A 22,344-nucleotide genomic window follows, 5' to 3' on the forward strand; every position below is an offset into this window, starting at 1 on the left:
ATAGGATGGTGAAAAGTGCTTGGAGAGGATCAACTATGCCTTTAAACAAAAATACACTCCTGCAACCTACAACAAGAACAGTTATAGTGCTGCATTTTGTCTTTTATTTCTGAGGTGAAATTTGTTCAGGTCAAATATTGAGAGTTTGTTGTTGAAGAGACATTCTTTATGGATCACTATGACAAAGTGCAGCTTGTGATGAGAGGAATACAGTGGCACATCAGCCAGTGACAGGTAGACTCTGACACAAACGGTCCATGTCTTCAACAGCATTTCACACACTTTCACTGTAGAAACTGCCAGAAACACAGAAGCAGCTGTCATTCAATTCATCCCTTTCAAATAATATCTATAATCTATAATCACTAATCGTCATTTTTATATATAAGAGTTTTCTTTGGAAGTACAAAGTATACATTTTTTATCTGGGGATGAGAGGAGAAGATTTAGACTGAATTTGTAGCACACAACATGCCTTGAGACTTCAGACAGTGCGGGACAAGTCAAGGCAACTAGACAACCTTGAAAATGTCCTACCTAAAGTAAAACAATTTTTTACATGCACTTATACACTTACAAATCACATATTTATTGTGTTGTCAAAAATTCAACAAAGACTTCTATAAATAATAATGACAGTAGTGTTGTCTCAAAAGAGTCCTCTCCAGTCAAACCTTCCAGATTTTGATTTTTCACGTGATGTCAGAAGTAACACCAATGGACTGAACAGGATCAACTACAATGTCCTGCAGGGAGCTTTGAGCAGGACTTCACCATAAATTAATACCCTGCATTAAAATATTACATACATTTTGGGTGAATTATATGAAATAAATTAAAATTCAAAGTCACCGTTGGAGACTTCGCCCGGCAGTTCTCAACGGTGAGGAGTCGGGTGGAGAATCCTTATTTTCGAATACATTTTATTTCGCCGCACGCCCAACGGGCTGACCGTCGGCCACCGGTTCTCTTTGGCAGGTACGGCACCCAATCAAGATGGCGCCTGTGTTTGGCTTGGCCGCTGCTGCATCGCACTTGCGTAAACTTTTTACATTTGTATTCACCCTATATGTTGCCATATCAGCCCTATCGTCTGACTATTGTGTCTTTGCTGCTCGGACTTATGATCGACGCTCATTGTTGGACATCAGAGTGTCTATGGAAAGACTCTTTGAAAGTTGGGAAAGTTTCAGACAAACCTTTCTGCCCCCGTTCGTGCGTCCTCCTTCATCACCTGAGTACCGGCTCCTGTTTACAGCCAGGGGTCCTGGGAATCCTGAGAAGAGACCGAAGAGAAGGGACTGCAGAGCTGGCGTTCAAGTGAAGAGAAGGTGCCAATCCTGGACGGGGGTGCTCTGGCCATATCGCGGGGAACGATTTCGGTGGCTGCGACTAGTTTTCCCCCTAAATACGGGTGAAAATGCTCCTCAGCACCAACACCCCGCGATGCTTTTTCTGGTTGGATGTGAACCTCGCGTGTATCAGCAATTTGGTGATGGACTTGCCATTACCGATGTTCTCTGTGCCGCCTGACCAGCGACTGGCAATTCGCCACAACTGGAGTCCTCGTGATTGTGTCAGCTGTTTACGGTCAGTTCCGTCACAATCAGCTGTTCTTGATGCCGGTCTGTCGAACGCTACATTACTCCACTTTGCCTTGCTTAACGCCCGTTCCATCTCTAATAAATCGTTTATTCTTAACAAGCTTTTTATGAGCAAAAACATTGATCTTATGTTTCTTACGGAAACGTGGCAAAGGGAAAATGAGTTTGTTTACCGAGCTCTGTCCTGTTGGCTGTTCTGTTACTGGAATGCCTCGATTGGCACGTCGTGGTGGTGGACTTGCTGTTGTGCAGCGTGACTGTTTCATATGTAGAGTGATTAACTCAGAAAATTTTGCCTCTTTTGAATCTCAAATGCTTAAAGTAGGCTCTTCTAATGCTTTTTAATCTAATGCTTCTTGCTTGTTAATTTACCGCCCTCCTGGCCCGGCAGGTGTCTTTCTTACTGATTTTACTGACTTTTTATCATCTATCATCAAACTTGAGAGGGTTTTAATTTGTGGGGACTTTAACTTGCATATTGATGATTTTACATGCAATACAGCTGCTAATCTCCTTTCTATTACAGACTCTTTTAATTTCATTCAGCACATTACTGGACCCACGCACATTAAGGGTCACACCCTGGACCTTGTTTTTTCTCTTGGTCTAGATATTGTAAATACACATGTGGAAGATGTACATGTGAGTGATCATAGCTGTGTGTTTTTTAATATTAACTTTTCTCAAGATCCTCCGCCCCAGAGAATTATGACACAAAGGCAGATTATTAATCAAGACACTGCAGAGAGGTTCTCTGCCTTGTTTGACCCATGTTCTCTGATAGGATGTACTGATGTAGATGAATTTATTTTATCTTTTAATGGTCAGTGCTTATCGATTCTTGATAAAGTAGCACCAATTAAAATGAGCGCTGTCTCCCACAATAAAACCCTGTCCAAGGATTGATGAAGCTATCTTAAGTTTTAGGAGAAATTGTAGAAAAGTAGAGCGTCTTTGGAAATCTTCTAAACTCGAGGTTCACAGGCTCCATCTTAAAGATCTAATGGTCTCCTTGAATGAGATGTTGAAAAAGGCGAGAATGTGCTTTTTTTCTCAACTTATTTCCTCGAATAATCACAATCCTAAAATCTTATTCGACACCATTAATACAATAGTTTCTCCAACTAGCTCTCAAACAACTGCATTATCTAGATCTGACTGTAATGAATTCCTCAACTTTTTTGTTAATAAGATCAGAGACGTTAGGGCTATCATTGAACCATCATTGGCTCAGAGCTTTGCCTGTGACTCGTCCCCCCCGCATTGTTGGTCCACTTTTACACCTGTGACGTTACTTGACATTACCTCGCTGTTACATTCTATGAAACTATCATTTTGTCCTATGGATGTTGTTCCTACTGTGCTATTTGTACAAGTTTTTGACTACATTGGCCCCTGTATTGTTGAGATGCTTAACTCCTCACTCTTAAATGGTGTTGTTCCTGCTTTTTTAAAACATGCCGTTGTTAAGCCTGTACTTAAAAAAACTAATCTGGATCCGCTACAACCGGAAAACTATAGACCAATTTCGAAGCTTCCTTTCATGTCAAAAATTCTAGAAAAAGTTGTAGCTGAAAAACTCACCCTTTTCCTAGAGAATCATGAGTTATTTGACAAATTCCAGTCTGGTTTTCGCAAAAAACATTCCACAGAAACGGCGTTACTCAAAGTTTCAAGTGATATTATGATGTCAGCTGACTCAAAAAAATATACAGTGTTGGTCTTATTGGACCTCTCAGCAGCTTTTGACACAATTGATCATAATGTTATGATAAATAGACTTCGTGATCTGGTCGGCATGTCGGGATCAGTTTTAAAATGGTTTTCATCCTACCTGTCAGGTAGAAGCTTTAGTGTTAATATGAATCAGATTATGTCTGAAACTGCAGAGTTGTCGTGTGGGGTACCGCAGGGTTCTGTCTTGGGTCCTATTCTGTTCCTCTTGTATATATTTCCTCTCTGTAAGGTTATTAGTCAGTTTAGCGACATATCTTACCACCTGTATGCGGATGATATCCAACTGTATTGCTCCTTTAAGGAAACTGAGTTGTTTAAATTGTCCTCTTTAATTAACTGTCTGTCTAGTATTAAAAAGTGGTTATGTGAGAACTTTTTGCTTCTCAATTCTGACAAAACCGAAACACTAATCATTGCCCCTGAAAATAAAATCCCAAAGATAATACAATATATTGGCGAATTATTGGACCGTCTGTCCAACCGAGCCTCAGGAGCTTAGGTGTTGTCTTTGAGTCAGCTATGTCCTTGGAGCTTCATTCGAAACAATTAGTTAGAAACTGCTTCTTTCAGTTGAGGAACATTTCAAAATTAAGATCATCTGTGACTAAAGGTGAGTTAGAGATGATTATTCATGCGTTCATCTCCTCCCGTTTAGACTATTGTAACAGTCTTTTTACGTGTTTGAGTAAGAAGGAGCTTCATCGTCTCCAGGTTGTTCAGAACTCTGCTGCAAGGCTTTTATCCCGCGTTAAGAGAAGAGAACACATCACACCTGTTTTAGCATCAATTCACTGGTTACCAGTCCAGTATAGAATTCATTTTAAAATTCTGGTTCTTACTTTTAGAGCCTTGCATGGCCAAGTCCCTACATACATCACTGACCTGATACAGCTGCACACTCCTACCCGGAGTCTCAGGTCTTTAGATCAGATGTTATTAGTTGTTCCCCGTACTCATTTTAAAACTAGAGGGGACCAGTCTTTCCAGGCAGTCGCTCCCAGGCTGTGGAATGCTTTGCCTCTTGTTTTACGTTGCGCAAACTCAGTTGATTCTTTTAAAAAACAACTGAAGACTTTGCTCTTCAAGCAGGCTTTTGGTTAGTTGAGGGGTTTCTTTTATGGTTGTTTGTAGTGTTTGTTGTTTGTATTTTGGGGAATGTATTTAAATTGTTCTTGTATTACATTTTACTGTGAAGCACTTTGTGATTTTTATCTGTGAAAAGTGCTATATAAATAAATTTTACTTACTTACTTACCCTGGAACCGGACCTCCCGCTTCCACGCGCCCCGCCGTGGCACAAGCCCGCACCCGAGCTGACGGTCTCCACGGGCCACGAGGACGAGAATCTTCCTCCCCCATCCCAGGCAGTTCCGGGAGTGGTCACATGGAGCCATGTAAGTGCTTCGATGTCTCTAGACTCAGTACCCCAGGCTCCGCCCCATCGCGAGGGCCCGCCCACGTGCCCTTGCCCCACTAAGGGAAGTGGCTCAACTATCTCGACAACTGGCTAATCTTAGCTCACTCGCGGGATCTAACCTCAGCCGCTTGGGGCTTTGGGTCAACTGGGAAAAGAGCAAGCTCCTCCCGGTTCAGAGCATCTCTTTTCTGAGTATGGAGTTGGACTCAGTCTCAATGACGGCGCGCCTCACCAACGAGCGCGCACAGTCAGTGCTGAGCTGTCTGCATGCATTCAGACAGAACACGGTCCCACTGAAATCCTTTCAGAGGCTCCTGGGGCATATGGGGGGGCATTGATCTGGGGCTATTGCCGTTGATCTGGAGTGGTGGTGGTGTAGTGGTCTAAGCACCATAACTGGTAATCTGGTAACCATGCTGGTTCGAGCCCCACAGCCACCACCACTGTGTCCTTGAGCAAGGCACTTAACTCCTGGTTGCTCCGGGGGGATTGTCCCTGTAATAAGGGCTCTGTAAGTCGCTTTGGATAAAAGCGTCTGCCAAATGCATAAATATAAATATATAAATATATGGCATCCTCAGCAACGGTCACACCACTTGGGTTGATGCTTATGAGACCACTTCAGCACTGGCTACAGACCCAAGTCGAGAGATGAGCATGGCGCCACGGCACACACTGCGTCCTTGTGACGCAGGCTTGATGCCGCTTCTTTAGCCCCTGGTCAGACCTAACGTTCCTAAGGGCATTCGTCGTAACCCCAGGCACGTCGTGGTTACGACGAATGCCTCCCAATGGGGCTGGGGCGCCGTATGCAACGGGCACTCAGTTGATGGCACATCAACTGCCTCGAGTTGCTGGCAGTACTACTTGCCCTGAGGAGGCTATTGCTGTTGATCTGGGGCAAGCATGTGTTGCTCCAGATGGACAACACAGCTATGGTAGCGTTTATCAACCGCCAAGGTGGGCTCTCTCTCACCGTATGTCACAACTCGCCCGCCGTCTCCTCCTTTGGAGTCAGCACTGGCTCAAGTCGCTGTGAGCCACTCATATCCTGGGCCACCTCAACAGCACAGCGGACGCGCTGTCACGGCATGTTACATACAGGGTAGAGTGGAGGCTCCCCCCTCAGGCGGTCCAGCTGATCTGGAGTCGATTCGGCCAAGCACAGGTAGACCTGTTCGCTTCCCCAGAATCCTCCCATTGCCCACTATGGTACTCTCTGACCGAGGCTCCCCTCGGCACAGATGCCTTGGCAAACAGCTGGCCCCTGAGGCTGTGCAAGTATGCAGTTCCCCCAGTGAGCCTACTTGCACAGACGTTGTCAGGGAGGATGGGGAGCAGGTCCTCTTAGTGGCCCCTTATTGGCCCTCCCGGATTTGGTTCTTGGACCACATGCTCCTTGCGACAGCCCCCTTGGCGAATTCGAAGGGATGGGACAACATCTGGCACCCGCAACCGGACCTCTGGAATCTCCATTTCTGGCCCTTGGACGGGACGCGGAAGACTTAGGTGGCCTACCACCCGCGGTGTATCGCTTGTGTATAGTGCCTTTCCCCTCCCTTGAGGCGAATAAGTGCACTCTTCCCCAGTTGCGTTCGCAAGAAGTGTGAACCCTGGACGTTCTTCCTCCCTAGCCTTCCTCCCTAGCCCCAGTATGAGCGTCACCTGGCCCCCGTACTGAGGTAAGTGCTCCACATGTGCTGGTTATCCCCCTAGGCAACCCCGTGTGATGTATATTCCACAAAATGGTTTCCCTGCCAGTAAACCGTGTCCTCCTTGGGCAGAGGGCCCTCTGTCCTTGGTTCTCCTCTTTGGAGGGACACCCCTCAGCTCGTACCATATATTTGGTCCCCAGCCGAACGATTTCGTTCCTTTTTGGGGAGAACAATGGAGAGAAGGCCACGGCGGGCCAGCCAGTCCTTATACTTTGGAGCAGTTAGCCGTTCCCCTACGTGCAGGGGACCGCTTCATGCCTGCCTGTGTGTTGGGGGTAGTTATGCGACGGCTTGCTGCGCTGGCTACGAGGCACACAGCCACAACACTGAAACAACCGCTGAAATGGCCGGGTCTCTGGCTCGGCTCCTCAGTGCGATACCTGATGTGTGTTGCAGCGTCACTCCTTTTATACCCGTATGTCCGGGGGGTGTAAGGTATCTCCTCTTCTGGGTGCTGTTCTCCTCCAGACCAGCAGAAGGCGTTCCCCCTCACCCTCCCATGCAATGCTCCTCTCCACTCCTGCAGATGGCACCAACGCCCCTAACCCACTTCAACCATCCGCTCATTAACCCTCATTCCCTTCACCTGTGTTTTACCCTATATAAGTCTGTTTGTTTCTCCCTTTTGTGTTCAGTCTTGAGCCTTTGTTCCGTGTTCCTCCTGTGACCAGTTCTCAGATAAGTATTTTCCCTGATATACTTATTGACCCTTGTGTCTCTTTTGTTTCTCAGTTTTTGTGGAAGCTCGGCTTACCCTGTTTATTTGTACTTTGATTATCTCTACTATTAAAAGATTATATTTTTTGGAAGAAACGCAAGTTTCAAGGCTCTTTGCTCTTCTGCTCTTGGGTCCAACTATCGGGGAGTTAGCTCAGTCGTAGAACACTAAACACTTTAGCACCACAGACCCGAGTTCGATCCCCGCCTACGGCAGCCCTGTTACAGGGGGAGTGGCATGGAAATTCCACACGCCAATTTCTATTGGCCTTTTCTCAAGATCAGAGATGTCTGGGCTCCGCGGGACCGACCCCTAGTGTCAACTCATTGACAACTCCTCTCGTTCCTTCCATCAGGGAACGGAGGTTACATCAGTAACAGAGACGTTTTTTAATGAATTAATTGTATCTCATAAAAGTAAAATTGTAAGTATACATCATTAGGGATGCACCAATGTATCAGGCAGCAATATTTATCGGCCAGTTATTAACCAAATTAAAAAACAATTACATATGCATGAACCGATTACGTAAATGTTACAGTGTTGCATAAAGTTTTTTATAATTATAATAATAAATTCATTCCAAAAAAAGAATAACATGTCAAATACATGTCAAGTTTGTAATGTTTAATCATAATATGTAAAATGTGAATTATTTTGTTTAGAGCTGCCAAAACACGTGATGTGTTAAACTTTTTAACCCCCACCTGAAACGCACACACATCAATCTTCATGTTATCATATTTTTATCTCTTTTTTATCTTAAAATTTTGTGAAATGAAATGATTCATTGTTAGAACAGTAAAACAATTTTTGTACCTCTTCGTACATTTTAAAACATAATTCCTATAAGTAAAACGTTTGGTTACGTATGTAACCTCCGTTCCCCGAGGGAGGGAACGACACGTTGTGTCGGAGAAGCGACACTGGGGTCTCTCTTGTTATCCACCTCTGATCTATGAAAAAAGGCCAATGAGAGTTGGCAGCCGGTATTTGCATGTCCCGCCCCCGGACATACGGGAATTTAAGCGGCGCAAATACGGGAGTTCATTCAGGATTTTTCTGAGGAGCCGGAAATGGTCCGGCCACAACAGTGGCTCGGTTCAGCGACATGGCAGAGGAAAGACACAACGTGTTGTTCCCTCCCTCGGGGAACGGAGGTTACATACGTAACCAAACGTTCCCCTTCTGTCGCTCTCTCCACGTTGTGTCGGAGAAGCGACACTAGGGGACCCATTCCAATCTTGCCATGCGCTGAACCGTGTACGTGAACCGCCGATACAGAGGCGGGCAGGGATTTCATCCAGTGCCGCGCATCGTCTGTACCTGGCTGCACGTACCCTTCCCCAATGCCCCATAAGAACATCGGAATCCTTCTAGTTACCCTGGGAGGGGAACAAGGTGATGTTTGCCAACATGGGAATGGGCCAGCCTGGCTGGGCCTCATTTCTCTCTATGTTTCTCGCATAGAGCAATCACGGCCGGGGCCCTTACAGGCATATAGGGAAGGGGGTCTTACCCAGACCCTGCGGAGACCACACCTGCCCTTTTTCTTGGGGAGGAAAAGTGGTAGACACGTCACACGGCCGTCTTAGGGCTCGTGTGGAAAGTATGGTGCGGTGGTAGATCCAGCCTCGAAAGGGGGGAGTTGCTACAGCACGGCGACCGGGGCAGCTGTAACTGCCTAAGGGAGACATGGGGGTCCGCTCGTAAGGGGACAGAACCGTGGAATTACACACAGGGGGAGTCCGCGCAGGAGGCCTTACCTGTGGAGCACCTATACCAGTACAGGGTAGCCATCAGGGTACCCGCAGTGGCCTGGGTCGGCGAGTTCCTCCGCTGAACCACGGACCCGGAGGGCTGGGGAGGAATCGACCAGGGTCCCGACTCGGAGTGGGGCGCCCTGGGAAGAAGGCGCACTACTTTACCTTGATGACAGGAAATAGGCGCTGGGCGCAAGCGATCCACCCGGCCGGTCGGTCTACGTGTTACCGAGTTCTACGGGCTCGGACCTGACAACACACAAGAAGCAACCGACTCAACGTGGAGGTTGTAAAACCTCGCGAAGGTGTTGGGTGTTGCCCAACCCGTGGCTCTACAGATGTCTGCTAGGGAGGTGCCCTTGGCCAGTGCCCACGAGGACGTAACACCCCTTGTTGAGTGAGCTCGGACCTGCAAGGGTAGGGGCACGGCCTGGGTGTGATAAGCCAGTGTGATGGTGTCGACAACCCAGTGGGCGAGCCTCTGTTTGGAGACGGCATTCCCTTTCTGCCGTCCCCCAAAGCAGACAAAGAGCTGCTCAGAGCGTCTGGTGCTCTGTGTGCGGTCCAGGTAAATGTGCAGGGTACGCACTGGACATAGCAACGAAAGGGCTGGGTCTGCCTCCTCCCGGGGCAGCGCTTGCAGGTTCACTACCTGATCTCGGAAGGGTGTGGTAGGAACCTTGGGCACATAGCCCGGTCGCGGTCTTAGGATCACAGACGTATCCGCCGGACCGAACTCCAGGCAAGTGTCGCTGACAGAGAACCCTCTTGATAGAGGCGAGCGCGATCAGCAGGGCCGTCTTAAGAGAGAGGGCTCTGAGTCCAGTTGATTCAAGCGGCTCGAAGGAATGTCTCTGGAGTCCTGCCAAGACTACCGAGAGATCCCAGGAGGGAACTAGGCCTGGCCGGGAGGGATTCAACCTCCGGGCGCCTCTCAGGAACCTGAGGATCAAGTCGTGCTTACCCAAAGACTTGCCGTCTACAGGATCGTGGTGGGCGGCAACATACACATTGAGGGTGGACGGGGACAGCCTCCTGTCCAGCCTCTCCTGTAGGAACAGGAGCACTGACTTGATCGCGCATCTCTGCGGGTCTTCGGTTCGGGAAGAACACCAATCTGCGAACAAGCGCCACTTTAGGGCGTAAAGGTGCCTGGTAGAGGGGGCTCTAGCTTGGTTGATTGTATTCACAATGGTCGCCGGTAAGCCGGCTAGCTCTTCCGCATCCCGTCCAGGGACCAGACGTGGAGGTACCAGAGGTCTGGGCGCGGGTGCCAGAGCGTGCCCCGTCCCTGAGAGAGGAGGTCCTTTCTCAGGGGAATTCGCCAGGGAGGAGCTGTCGCGAGAAGTCTGAGTTTCGAGAACCAAGTCCGAGTTGAGTCGCTGCTGGCTCCATAGGAGGAGACGGCGGGCGAGTTGTGACATGTGGCGGGAGCGTACGCCGCCTTGGCGATTTATGTACGCCACCACCGTGGTGCTGTCCGATCTCACGAGGACATGTTTGTCCCGAAATAACGGGAGGAACTTCCTGAGAGCAAGAAGGACAGTCAGCAACTCCAGGCAATTGATGTGCCAACGCAGCGGGGCCCCTTTCCAATGGCCCGCTGCTGCGTGCCCACTGCACACGGCACCCCACCTGGACCGGGAGGCATCGGTTGTGACCAAAACGCGTCGGGACACCTGCTGCAGGGGCACTCCTGCCTGTAAAAAGCAGAGGTCTGTCCAGGGTCGGAGTGTTTTGAGGCAGGCGGGGGTGATCCTTACCCGATGCGTGCCGTGGTGCCATGCTTGTCTCGGGACTCGAGTCTGAGCCAGTGCTGGAGTGGTCTCATATGCATCAACCCCAGCGGCGCGAGGGCGCCATATGCCCCAGGAGCCTCTGGAAAAATTTTAGAGGGACCACTGTGCCTGGCTTGAAGGAAGCGAGGCAGTCCAGCACCGACTGAGCACGCTCGCTCGTGAGACGTGCTGTCATTGAGACTGAGTCTAACTCCAACCCGAGAAAAGAGATGCTCTGAACCGGAGTGAGCTTGCTCTTTTCCCAGTTGACCTGAAGCCCCAAACGGCTGAGGTGCCGGAGCACCTGGTCTCTGTGTGTACATAGTAACTCTCGAGAGTGTGCTAGGATGAGCCAGTCGTCGAGGTAGTTGAGAATGCGGATGCCGGCTACTTGTAGTGGGGCAAGGGCCGCCTCTGCGACCTTCATGAAGACGTGAGGGGACAGAGACAGGCTGAAGGGGAGGACTTTGTACTGAAACGCCTGGCCGTCGAACGCGAACCGTAAGAAGGGTCGGTGTCGTGGCAGAATTGAGACGTGGAAGTACGCGTCCTTCAGGTCTACCGCTGCGAACCAATCTAGATGCTGCACATCAGCCAGAATATTTCTCTGCGTGAGCATTTTGAACGGGAGTTTTAACAAGGCCCGATTGAAAACTCGCAGGTCCAGGATTGGTCGTAAGCCGCCGCCTTTCTTGGGTACAATGAAGTAAGGGCTGTAGAAACCCTTCCTCATTTCGGTTGGAGGGACGGGCTCCACCGCGCCCTTGGCTAAGAGGGTCGTGATTTCCGTGCACAGGGAACTGGCATGCTCGCCGTGTACTCGCGGAAGCGGGCGCCCCTGAAGGGGCGGGAGCCGGGCAAACTGGATTAGCGTAACCGAGTCGAATAGTCCGGTGCAGCCAGCGTGATGCGTTGGGAAGCGAAAGCCACGCTTCCCAGCTCTGCGCTAGGGGCACCAAAGGGACGAGTATTTTGGACGTACCGGCGGGGCCTCGCAGCGAGGCGGAACAGGTAGTGCAGCGTCGGGCGGCTTCGTTGTGGCCTGAGGCTGAGGTGCTGAGAATAGACTCAAAGCACTTACCTTGCTCAGCGCACCCGGCAGGGGCGGGTTCAGTGACTGAGGAGGAGGTCTGATGCTGGCGTCCTCTGGACTCGTCTGAACCGGCCGGCCGGGGGACAGTCGTGGGCAGGCGGAAGGCTGGATCGCCGCGTCCGGTGTACCGGGACTGTCGTAATCTGAAAGCAGATTGCTGTGAGAACGGCATTTGCGGGCCAGGTGACCCAGAGGCAAAGGAAATAGCTCTTATTGAGAATGTGGGTACCACAGCCCCCATCAGGGGGTGTGGCAAATGAAAAAACAAAGGATTCTCCCTCCGGCCCTCAACCGGGGGACGGAGCGGTCTTACCACCTCCGGAGCTAACGTCTTCGGCTCTGGGTCGGCTGTCTCAGGAATGCTTGGGAGCCTTCCGGGTCCTAGAGGGGGTTCGTGAGACAGGGGGCGTGCGCCGCCTGCGGGGTGCTCGACGCTGGGGCTGAGAGCTGGGCCCGGGTTGAGGCGGAGCAGAAGCTAGTTTCTTCACCGCAAGGGGACGCCCTCGGCGAGCAGACGGGGCAGGGCCCGTAGCGGCAGGTGTGCGGCGGGGCATGATGTGAGAGATGGCCTCCGTCTGCTTTTTCACCGCGGAGAACTGTTGGGCGAAGTCCTCGACGGTGTTGCCGAAAAGGCCAATCTGAGAGACAGGTGCGTCCAGGAAACGGTTCTTGTCGGCCTCACGCATCTCGAACAGATTGAGCCAGAGATGGCGTTCCTGGACCACTAGGGTGGCCATCGCCTGTCCGAGTGCCTGCGCTGTGGCCTTCGTCGCTCTCAGGGCGAGGTCGGTTGCTGAGCGCAGTTCCTGCAGCACCCCCGTGCATGTTTCTGAGTGCTTTGGCCTGATGCCATCACATGCAGGGCGGAGGCAGCGCATCCAGCCGCACTGTTGGCCTTCGCGTTGAGTGAGGATGTTGTCCTCGGGACACGGGATGTTGGAGGTAGTGCTACCGGGGCATAAATGGTTCGCAACTGCCCTATCGACCTGGGGAATCGCCCCGTATCCGTGGCGCTCTCCGCCGTCGAGGGTGGTGAGAGTGGAGCGGGTGGCACCTAGACGGGCGGAGAGCGGGGCTCTCCACATAGACGTCAGCTCGTCATGCACCTCCGGGAAAAACGGGACCGGGGGATGCGAGGCCGGGAACGGCGCGCTGCCCCCAGGAACCAGTCATCCAACCGTGAAGGCTGTGGGGAGGATGGAGGGTTCCAATCCAACCCCACGCTCACGGCGGCCCGGGAAAGCATGTCAGACATCTAAGCGTCAGCCTCAGCCTGGGCCTGCTGGCCCGAAGGCGGCAGTCCAGGGGAGTCCTCGGCATCAGACATCACACTCTCCGATGCAGCGGCGAGCTCATCTGCTTCGGGCTCGGGAGGATAGACAGCCAGGCCGTAAGGCGAGCCGCTATCGCCGCGAGCATGGATGGGGACCAGCGAGCGTGTCGGGGAACGGGAGGTTCGCGGGGGGCTACCCGGCGAAACTGCACCCGCTGCTGCCCCCAAATCGCCCCCAGCGCCAACCGCATCGTCCTCAATCCCGTGGGAAGAAGGAGCAATGCAGGGTGCAGCTGGGGTGGCTTGCTTTCTGTTGAAAGCAAGCCGCGACCGCAACATGGTCATGTTCTCGCAGTGAAGTCCACAAACGCCGCCTCGGTGTGATCGCGGCCCAAACACACGAGACAGCGCCTGTGGCCGTCTGAAGCAGAGAGGCTTCTACCGCATCCAGGAACAACACAGGGGCGGAAGGGCATCTTCAAAAAGACACGTCCTGAAAAGGACGTTCAACGCCACTGTGTTTTGCTCTTTTAGAGAAATTACTCTTTTAATAGAAATTTGCTCTTTTAAATACACAATGTGTGTGTGTGTCTGCGCTGTCGAAGCGCTCAGGGGCAACAATGCACACCGTGCAATGTAAAGGAGAAAGCCGCTGTTGTGCGCCGTCAAGATCCAACAGCATGCAGATCGTCAGAGGAAACAGGAACGTTTGTAGTGGTGTGTAACTTGCAGCAAACTGCAGACAGACCATCGGCTCCAAAGAAATTTTCTGAATGAACTCCCGTATTTGCGCCGCTTAAATACCCGTAAGTCCGGGGGCGGGACATGCAAATACTGGCTGCCAACTCTCATTGGCCTTTTTCCATAGATCAGAGGTGGATATCGGCTCTCAAGAGAGACCCCTAGTGTCGCTTCTCCGACACAACGTGGAGAGAGCGACAGAAGGGGAAGAGTGATTTGATTACAAATATGGTGAGTAAGTGGCAAAATATCGGTATCAGCCTAAAACATTTTGTTAAAATTGGTATCAGCCACAAATGTTAATACTGGTGCATCCCTATAAACATTATGGTAAATGCTGAATTAATTTTTTTATCCAAACGGAAAAGGATGATTTCCATTACTGTATCTGAGTCGGTAAGGTACGGCACTCATGCCAACGTATGCACGTGAAGAGGTAATCCCTGGTATGCAAGTAACAGCTAGAGAGGAGCAGTAGTTATATAAAGTCCCTACAATCTACATTACAATCTACATCCTGATGTAATCCTTTCTCATGAACATCCTGCATTTTCTAGAGCTGTAAGGGAAGCTAACCAAAAAGTGTGAGGAGACGGCAGCATACCTAACAAAATTGCACAGCGCACACAAGCTGTACATCTTATTCACACAAGCGCCATTGTTTATTTTTAATGGAAATGACAGTGAGATAGACTTGCAGTATCTTCAATTGGCTGTACAGTTTAAAGTGTTTTTGGATCATTCCGTGGACAAAACATTGATAAAATATCTGTCCAAGAACTTTCAGTTAATAAAGATCTCAAGACAACAATGGTTGTGGAAAATCAGATGTGATGTAGGAGCTTTAAACAGCTTTATACTGTTCATGCCATTGAAGAGACTGTAAGTCTCTCCCTCACAGCCTCATCATTCCCATTCAAAATCAAAGCTGGCATTAGTGTGAATAAGGTCTATTCGCGCAGACTAGTTCAGGCAGCACTTCAGTTTTGGTGAATCTCGCGAGTAAACACTTGAGCAGATGACAGCCTACATTTTGTGTTTTATTTGTTTCTTTTTGCTTTAAGAATAATAAATGATGAAAACAAGCTGACGCCGCTATTTTCACCACTATTTTCAACATACACCCTTACACCACAATGACACGTCACTCTCAGAAATACATTAAAAGAGTAAACATAAACACATCGTGTTGTTCAAAAATCTGAGTCTAATTTAAAATGCAAATTAAACCTGGAAATAAAGTTTTTGGATTTTGTGGGAATGTTTACCCACGCAATTCATCTAAAGTGAAGAACTGCCTGAATTGGTCGACTCTTGGTGTGCAAAGTGCTGTGCCATTCTGTTTGGTATACTGCAGCTATACCCACCCTTTAATAGTGTTTAGCTTCACATTCAGCACATGAACACATGCTGGGTGATCATGAGGAAGGATTACATCAAGATAAAGATCAGCATGCAGGTGCAAGGGACTTAATATAAATAAAACAGCCTGCTCTCTAACTGTTGCTAGTGATTACCCCTCTGCATGATTTTTAAACATTTATGACATAAAATAAGAAATATTTAAGATTCCACACTATTTCATGATCACTAATCAAAGAAGGAAACTTGTGATATTAACTGTAGAAAATAAAAATAATCAAATGTCACTCCATTTCAAAAAGGTTGCTGACCTCTGCCGTAAACCATTAATGAGGATGGATTTTTGCACAGTACAGTAATGAGAATTTAGGGTAAAAATATTGTAACAATACAAAAGTTCTAATTATTCATGAACATTCTTGTCTGTAATACCTTCTGAATGTCCCATGCTTTGAGTGCGCCATCTGTGGATGCACTGCAGACTACTGGTGTGCTCTTGCAAACATCTCTGCAGGCATCGTTTCCAGCCAAATATGCAAAACCAACAACTCTTCCTGTGAAAAAAGATAATTAAATATGTAGATCATAACATATCTACTGTCCAACTGCGATATATGTTCCATTATTATGTTCACTTAAAAGTGCAACAAAATTGTGTAGCACAGACCATGAATATTCTTATCCGCTGGACAATGAGACATTTAGACTACACCATTTGTGACTCTCGGGCGAGCACAGAGCAAACAGTATACACAAAACAAATAAGATGCAACTAATGTGTTTGAGCTATGATTTCAGTTTCTACCTTAGATTTTGTGTGTGTGTGTGTTTTGGCAGCATTTATTGGGTGGACCAGCCATCAAAATCAACAAAGCAGAATATGGTTCTTAATGGTGCAGTGATTTGTAATGGCATTGTAGGTGTTTGCTGAGGCTACTGTGGATTTCCACAAGATCACTTTCCTTTTTGACCTCGCAGGCTCTTGCAGCTGTAGTCTGCACATGACCTGCCTGATTTCATTTTCATCTCCATGTGGGAAAGGCGCAGGTAATAATCTGTTCTCGCGTCTGAGAAGAACTGTGAAATGTTGCAGAAACAGTTTCTCCTACAAAAAGGATTCTTTTTAAAGGGGTTATGAAAGGGGTTATGGTAATCAAATTTTCCTTATATTTAGACATAATCTATAAGAGGTAACTACTATAAAAACATACTGTAAATTTGAGAACTTCCTCCCCAGTTTAAAATTAGCATTTAGCTTCCACCTGTTTCAAACATCAGGTTTTGAAAGTGAGTTTGTGATGTCACGAGAAATTGCTCAGTTGTATTTACATGCCCCACAACACGTGACATTGCCATTAGACCTGCCCACTGGCGTTCAGTTTGCATCATAACAGAGAGGGAGAGAGACAGGCCTAGTGTTGCCAACTATTCTTTAATACTAAAGGGGACCCATCTGGACTATTTGAAGTTCTCTTTCATCATCTCGTGTTCGAGATCCACCTATGGGAAGGGCATCCGTACCTGACTTCTGCAGAAGCATCCAATTGCACCAGGTCTGGCTAGACAGACAGAAGCGTGTGACCTATGCTTGGTAAGGACCCACCCCCTTACCTAAGAGCATATAACAACCTGCACGCGCTGCTGCTCCTCAGCTGACATTCGCTTCTTGGGACCTCTGTTCTCTCAGCTCGGTTGGATTTGGACTTTTACTAATTTGTCTACAGGAGGACACATCGCTCAGATCAGCCTCCGCCAGTCGTGACTGTCTTGTTTAGCCAGGTTAGCTGTTTCTTGTTTATTGCAAGCCACCCACGCTCGCTTAAACTACCTCCAGGCTGCCCGCCTTTCTCTCTCACCAAAGGATTTTACAGAGTTTCGCCCTAAATATGGCATTTTCAAAACCTACGGCTTCCTCCGGGGTCAGCCTAACCGCATACGGTGCCCTCATCGCAGCCAGAGACCCTCATCCTTTCTGTGTCGTGTGCATGTGTCTCAAACACTACACAGTGCACCAAAACGCTACCCAGTGCACCGACCTTGAACTCTCCGACTCCAATGGGGGAAACGGTGATGACGACGCGCTCCTGGGTCCCTCCTGGGGCGCAGCCTGTCTTAGCTGGGCCGATCAAAATAACCCGGCATTCCCTGAGGTCATTCTCTCACCAATGAGCCGGCTGGTTCTGGTGACGAAGACGATGTGGGCCTTCTCGAGGGTTTGGAGGACGAGGATACCATCCTGTCTTCTATGACTCCCCCGCGGCCCTCCCCCAGTCCGTCCTCATCGAGGTTTGTGAGCGAGCGGCCGCTTGCCTCAATATCGAATGGCCAGCCCTACAAAGTGCCACTGACCAAGAGAGGGACGTGTACGATGGGAAACTCCTGGGACCCCCTCCCGGCCCTAGAAAACAACTTCTCCCCATCCTCCCTGCATGCACAAAGCATATGAGGTATTTTTGGTGGGACCCGCTTGACCTCAAACACGGTCTTGCGGGCCTCGAAGTGAAGGATATGATGGCCATTGGCATGGTTGACCCCCCCCCGTCATCGAGCCCTCTATCGCCAGACACCTTAATCCCTCTCAAGGTGGCCTACTTGCCCCCCAAGCCTGTTCTCCCCAACAAAATGGACCAATTTTTGGCCTCCATACACCAGGCCTCGTTCAAAGCCTCTGCCTTGGCTGTCAGGGCCCTCAACGTCTCCTCCCTTCTCTCTGCATACCAGGCTGAACTCCTGGTCGACATGGGGCAGCAACTAGAGAAAGGGACCCCCACACCCTCTCTGTGGAAGGAGATTGTCACAGTCAATGACCTTGTTCTCCATAATGCCCATCAGGCCGTCCAAGCCTGCGGGCGCTCTATGGCTTTCTTAGTGGAACGTGCGCTTTGGCTTAATCTGTCGGGCCTCCCTGACAGTTAGAAGCAGCACATTGCAGGTGCCCCTGTAGAGCCTGGCCAGGCTCTCTTTGGCCCCACCCAACCCCCCTGCCTCGGGGCGTCCTTTCCAACACCCCGGTAAGGCAAAGCCATGCAATAAGCCACCTACTTAGCAGAGTAATCCATCCTCTGCTAAGCCCTGGGGTAGAATGTCTTTCACCGTGGCTGCGGCCAAGAAACCCCCCAACTCTACCCCCTCCGACTCTAAACGTAAGTGGCCGGCCTGATGCATGGCCTCAGGGGGCTTTGAGTCCACGTTCTCGGGCCACCAGCCCCCCGGACTCTTATTCTACCCTCCTAGTTGACAAAAAAAGGAGGTTTTTACTCGGTGGGGTCAGCCCCCCCCCCCCACCAGTGGGTGCCCACCCTGTGTGTTCAGTTCAGAACAATGTGTGTTCCCCTGTCCAGGTCATGTCGGGGAACCTCCCCGTGCTGGAAGTGTTTACAGTGGGAAAAAGTATGAGAGCAGTGTCACCACACAGCCCCTATTACATCTCTCCCACGCATTCAATAAAGGCTTCGGCCCCAGTGTTTCACAAAAACACAAATAAATCTAATAAATCCATTACAGAGAGAGAACATCTCTCAGCAACCCCTTATGTCGCCCCTAGGTTGTCCACTAGATGGCGCCATTGCATTTCAAATGAGCAAATCGCAGCAATAAGCGCTTCCCCGGCTCAGGTGGCGTCACTTGCGAGCCACACAACAGCTTGGCAGGCTAAGTCGGCTCCCGAGTGGGTGATTCGAACCATAATGAAAGGGTACAGACTCCAGTTTACCAGGAAACCCCCGCCTTTCGGTGGCGTTATCTTTTCTCACACAGAGAAGAGCGCTGCTCACATTCTGAAAGAAGAAATCTCCTCCCTCCTCGCGAAAGGGCCGATTCACGTAGTACCCCTAAATCAATGCAATCAGGGGTTTTACTCCCGTTATTTCCTAGTTCCAAAGAAGGACGGCTCTCTCCATCCTATTATGGATCTCAGAGTGTTAAACAAACATTTGAGGGAATACAATTTCAGAATGTTAACACACGGCACACTCACTTGCTCAATTCATCAGAACGACTGGTTCACATCAGTCGATCTGAAAGATGCATTTTTCCATATCAGTATCTAACCCTCGCACAGGAAATTCCTTCGTTTTGCCAATCAGGTCATATGCTACGAATTCACAGTCCTCCCTTTCGGCCTCTCCCTGAGTCCGAGGGTGTTCTGTCTATGTGCGGAGGCGGGCTTAGCGCTGCTGAGAATAATGGGTCTAAGGATCCTAACATACATAGACGATTGGTTAATCATAGCCAATTCCAGGGAGAAAGTGGTGCAAGACACTCGCAGTGTGCTCACGCACATTACATCACTTGGGTTCAGAGTGAATGTGAACAAGAGCAATTTTACACCTGCCCAGAGTGTTATATTCCTGGGTCTGGAGCTGAATTCAATCTCCATGCGCGCGCGCCTTTCACAAGAACGCGTTCGCTCTCTAATGAATTGTCTATTACAATTCAAGGAAGGGACGAAAGTGCCATATCACACATGTCTCAGATGGCATCAGCTATTCAGGTTTTGCCTTTGGGCCTTCTGCGAATGAGGGCATTCATGAAGTGCGTTTTATCCCTCCACTTCAGCCCATTACGCGACCTCTGCCGCTCTGTCACAGTGACGCGCTCATGCACAGCAGCCTTGCGACACTGGAGGAGCGCAGACATTTACGCACATGGGACCCCTCTCGGGGCATCATGTGCTTGTGCGCTGCGACAATACCACAGCAGTGGCACACATCAATCGCCAGGGTGGCATGCACTCACTCAAGCTTCATGCCCTAGCTCACAGGCTTTTAGTGTGGAGCAGGCTGCACTTCCTGTCGTTACGCACGACCCACGTTCCAGGCATTTTGAACAGGGGCGCGGATCTTCTGTTGAGGGGGAACCCGCTCTACGGAGACTGGCGACTCCACCTCCAGATAGTGGGCATGTTGTGGGAAAGATTCGGATAGGCGAACGTAGATCTCTTCGCCTCATGCTAAAACTCCCATTGTCCTATATTCTTCTTGCTAAAGGACGAGGACGCGCCCCTCGGCATGGACGCACTAGCCCACCCATGGCCCAAAGTGCTGTTCTACGCATTTCCTGCACTGTGCCTGTTAATACCTACCCTGGCCAGGGTGAGAGAGCAGGGCCTGTCCCTCATTTTGATAGCACCCAGGTGGCCCAAGGCACCATGGCTGGCAGAGATAATTCCTCTTCTGCATGCCCAACCGTGGCCCCTCCCTCTACACACAGACCTGTTGTCTCAGGTGAACGGGGAGATATATCACCCACACCCGGACAGGGTGGCTCTTTGGGCTTGGCCAAATTTAAGCTCGATGGGGCTTCCCCCACAGGTGGTTGCCACTATACAGAACACTAGGGCCTCCTCCACAAGGTCCCTATATGACTGTAAGTGGCAAGTGTTTGAAGGGTGGTGTGATGGGCATGGTTCCACATCATATCAGTGTTCAGTCTCTGATATTTTGTGTTTTTTACAAAACCTTATGGATAAAGGCAGGTCTTTTTCCACTATTAACGTCTACCTGGTGGCTATTTCCGCTTGTCATTTTGGGTTTGACGGCTCAACGGCAGGGCCGTTACTAGGAGAACTGTCCCTGAGTGGGACCTGTCCATGATGCTGGATGCTTTATGTCAGCCACCTTTTGAGCCCCTGGGAAGCATTTCCCTAAAACTGTCTTTCAAGACAGTGTTGCTCCTGGCCTTAGCATCAGCTAAACGTGTCAGTGACCTGCATACACTCTCTGTTCATTCCTCGTGCACTAAATTCTCTCTTAGTGGAGGTAAGGTTTTCCTTAAGCCTAACCCGGCCTTTATGCCAAAATGCTTCCCAGCATTCTCGTGTGAGGTAATGGAGCTTTCCGCTTTTCACCCTCGTCCTTTTTCATCTGCGGAGGATCAGAGGCTGAATGGTCTGTGTCCGGTCCATGCCCTGCGGGCTTACTTGGATAGGACCAGTGCTTTTCGGAAGAGTAATCAGCTCTTTATCTCTTGGGACCCCCCCTCACTCGGGGAATCCCATTTCTAAGCAACGCCTCTCACATTGGCTTGTGGAAGCTATAATTTTGGCTTATGAATCTAGGGGAGTGCTGCCTTCAGAAGGCATCAGAGCCCACTCCACAAGGGGCATGGCCGCCTCTTGGGCTCTGTTCAGGGGAGTTTCATTGCAGGACATCTGTTCTGCTGCCAGCTGGGCTTCTCCCCATATTTTTGTACGTTACTACCGGCTGGATGTAACCAGTAGCTCATTCTGTGTTGGGGGTGGGTTCTTCATAGCCCCTCCCCTGTTAGCTCCGTTTCTTTATATGTATATATATATATATATATATATATATATATATATATATATATATAGAAAGTAAAAAAAATATCAGCATGGACTGCTTGGAAACCATTCATAATATGATTCAAGCTTTGCAAATAAACTGTCATTGAAGAATGGAGTAGTTAAAAACACTTGGATTTGACAACAAAACCATGAGTAAACAGTTTAATTCATGAATATTTCAAATGTCATGAATGTTTGATAGTTTATGATACTTAAATCAGTGTTTCACAACCACTGTGCTGCAGCACACTAGTGTGCCATGAAAGATTGTCAGGTGTGCCGTGGAAAATTATTAAACTTTGCAAGAGGTCGCACTGGTGTGACTACAAAGTTGGCTGACTCTCTGATTGTGCTCTGTCCTTTTTTGTTCCGTATGAGAAATATCAAACGGCAAATGTTCCAAAAGCGAAAGTAAACAGCTTTACCCAGATCTGTCAGCGCTGCTCAAAGGACAGATCAGCGCAGAGACGTGCATTTACACATGGACCGGTCTCGAACCCTCAGCGGCGCAGATCATCATAAACTGAACTGCGAGAAGCACGGGCTGAGTCACGAATTCGGTATTGATTATTTGTTTAAAACCTCTATGAAAACCCAATATGTGTTGATGGTTAAACCAGATTAAAATTTTATTAAACAGCACCAACATTCTAAACAGCACTGAATAAAAATAAAGAAGAAATCTGCACAATAAAAAGACAGAAATCGTAAGGTTTCAATCCACACATCACAGATTAAAAAATATAGATACCATGAATTTATATCAATATAATAGTGAGAGAATACAATTTAATTTCTGGATGTGTTTTTCTTATGAAAAATTCCATACTTTGTTTTAT

At 49.1% G+C, this 22,344-nt stretch overlaps 2 pseudogenes; one reads left to right on the plus strand and one right to left on the minus strand.

Annotated features, from left to right (window-relative positions):
• Nucleotides 1-123: 123 nt before the first annotated feature.
• Nucleotides 124-17,168, minus strand: LOC127629288 (F-box/WD repeat-containing protein 12-like; annotated as a pseudogene).
• A 1,115-nt stretch (nt 17,169-18,283) lies between these two features.
• LOC127629289 (uncharacterized) lies at nt 18,284-22,032 on the plus strand (annotated as a pseudogene).
• The last annotated feature ends 312 nt before the right edge of the window (nt 22,033-22,344 follow it).

This window comes from Xyrauchen texanus, chromosome 35, assembly GCF_025860055.1.
Source record: "Xyrauchen texanus isolate HMW12.3.18 chromosome 35, RBS_HiC_50CHRs, whole genome shotgun sequence".
Lineage (NCBI taxonomy): Eukaryota > Metazoa > Chordata > Actinopteri > Cypriniformes > Catostomidae > Xyrauchen > Xyrauchen texanus.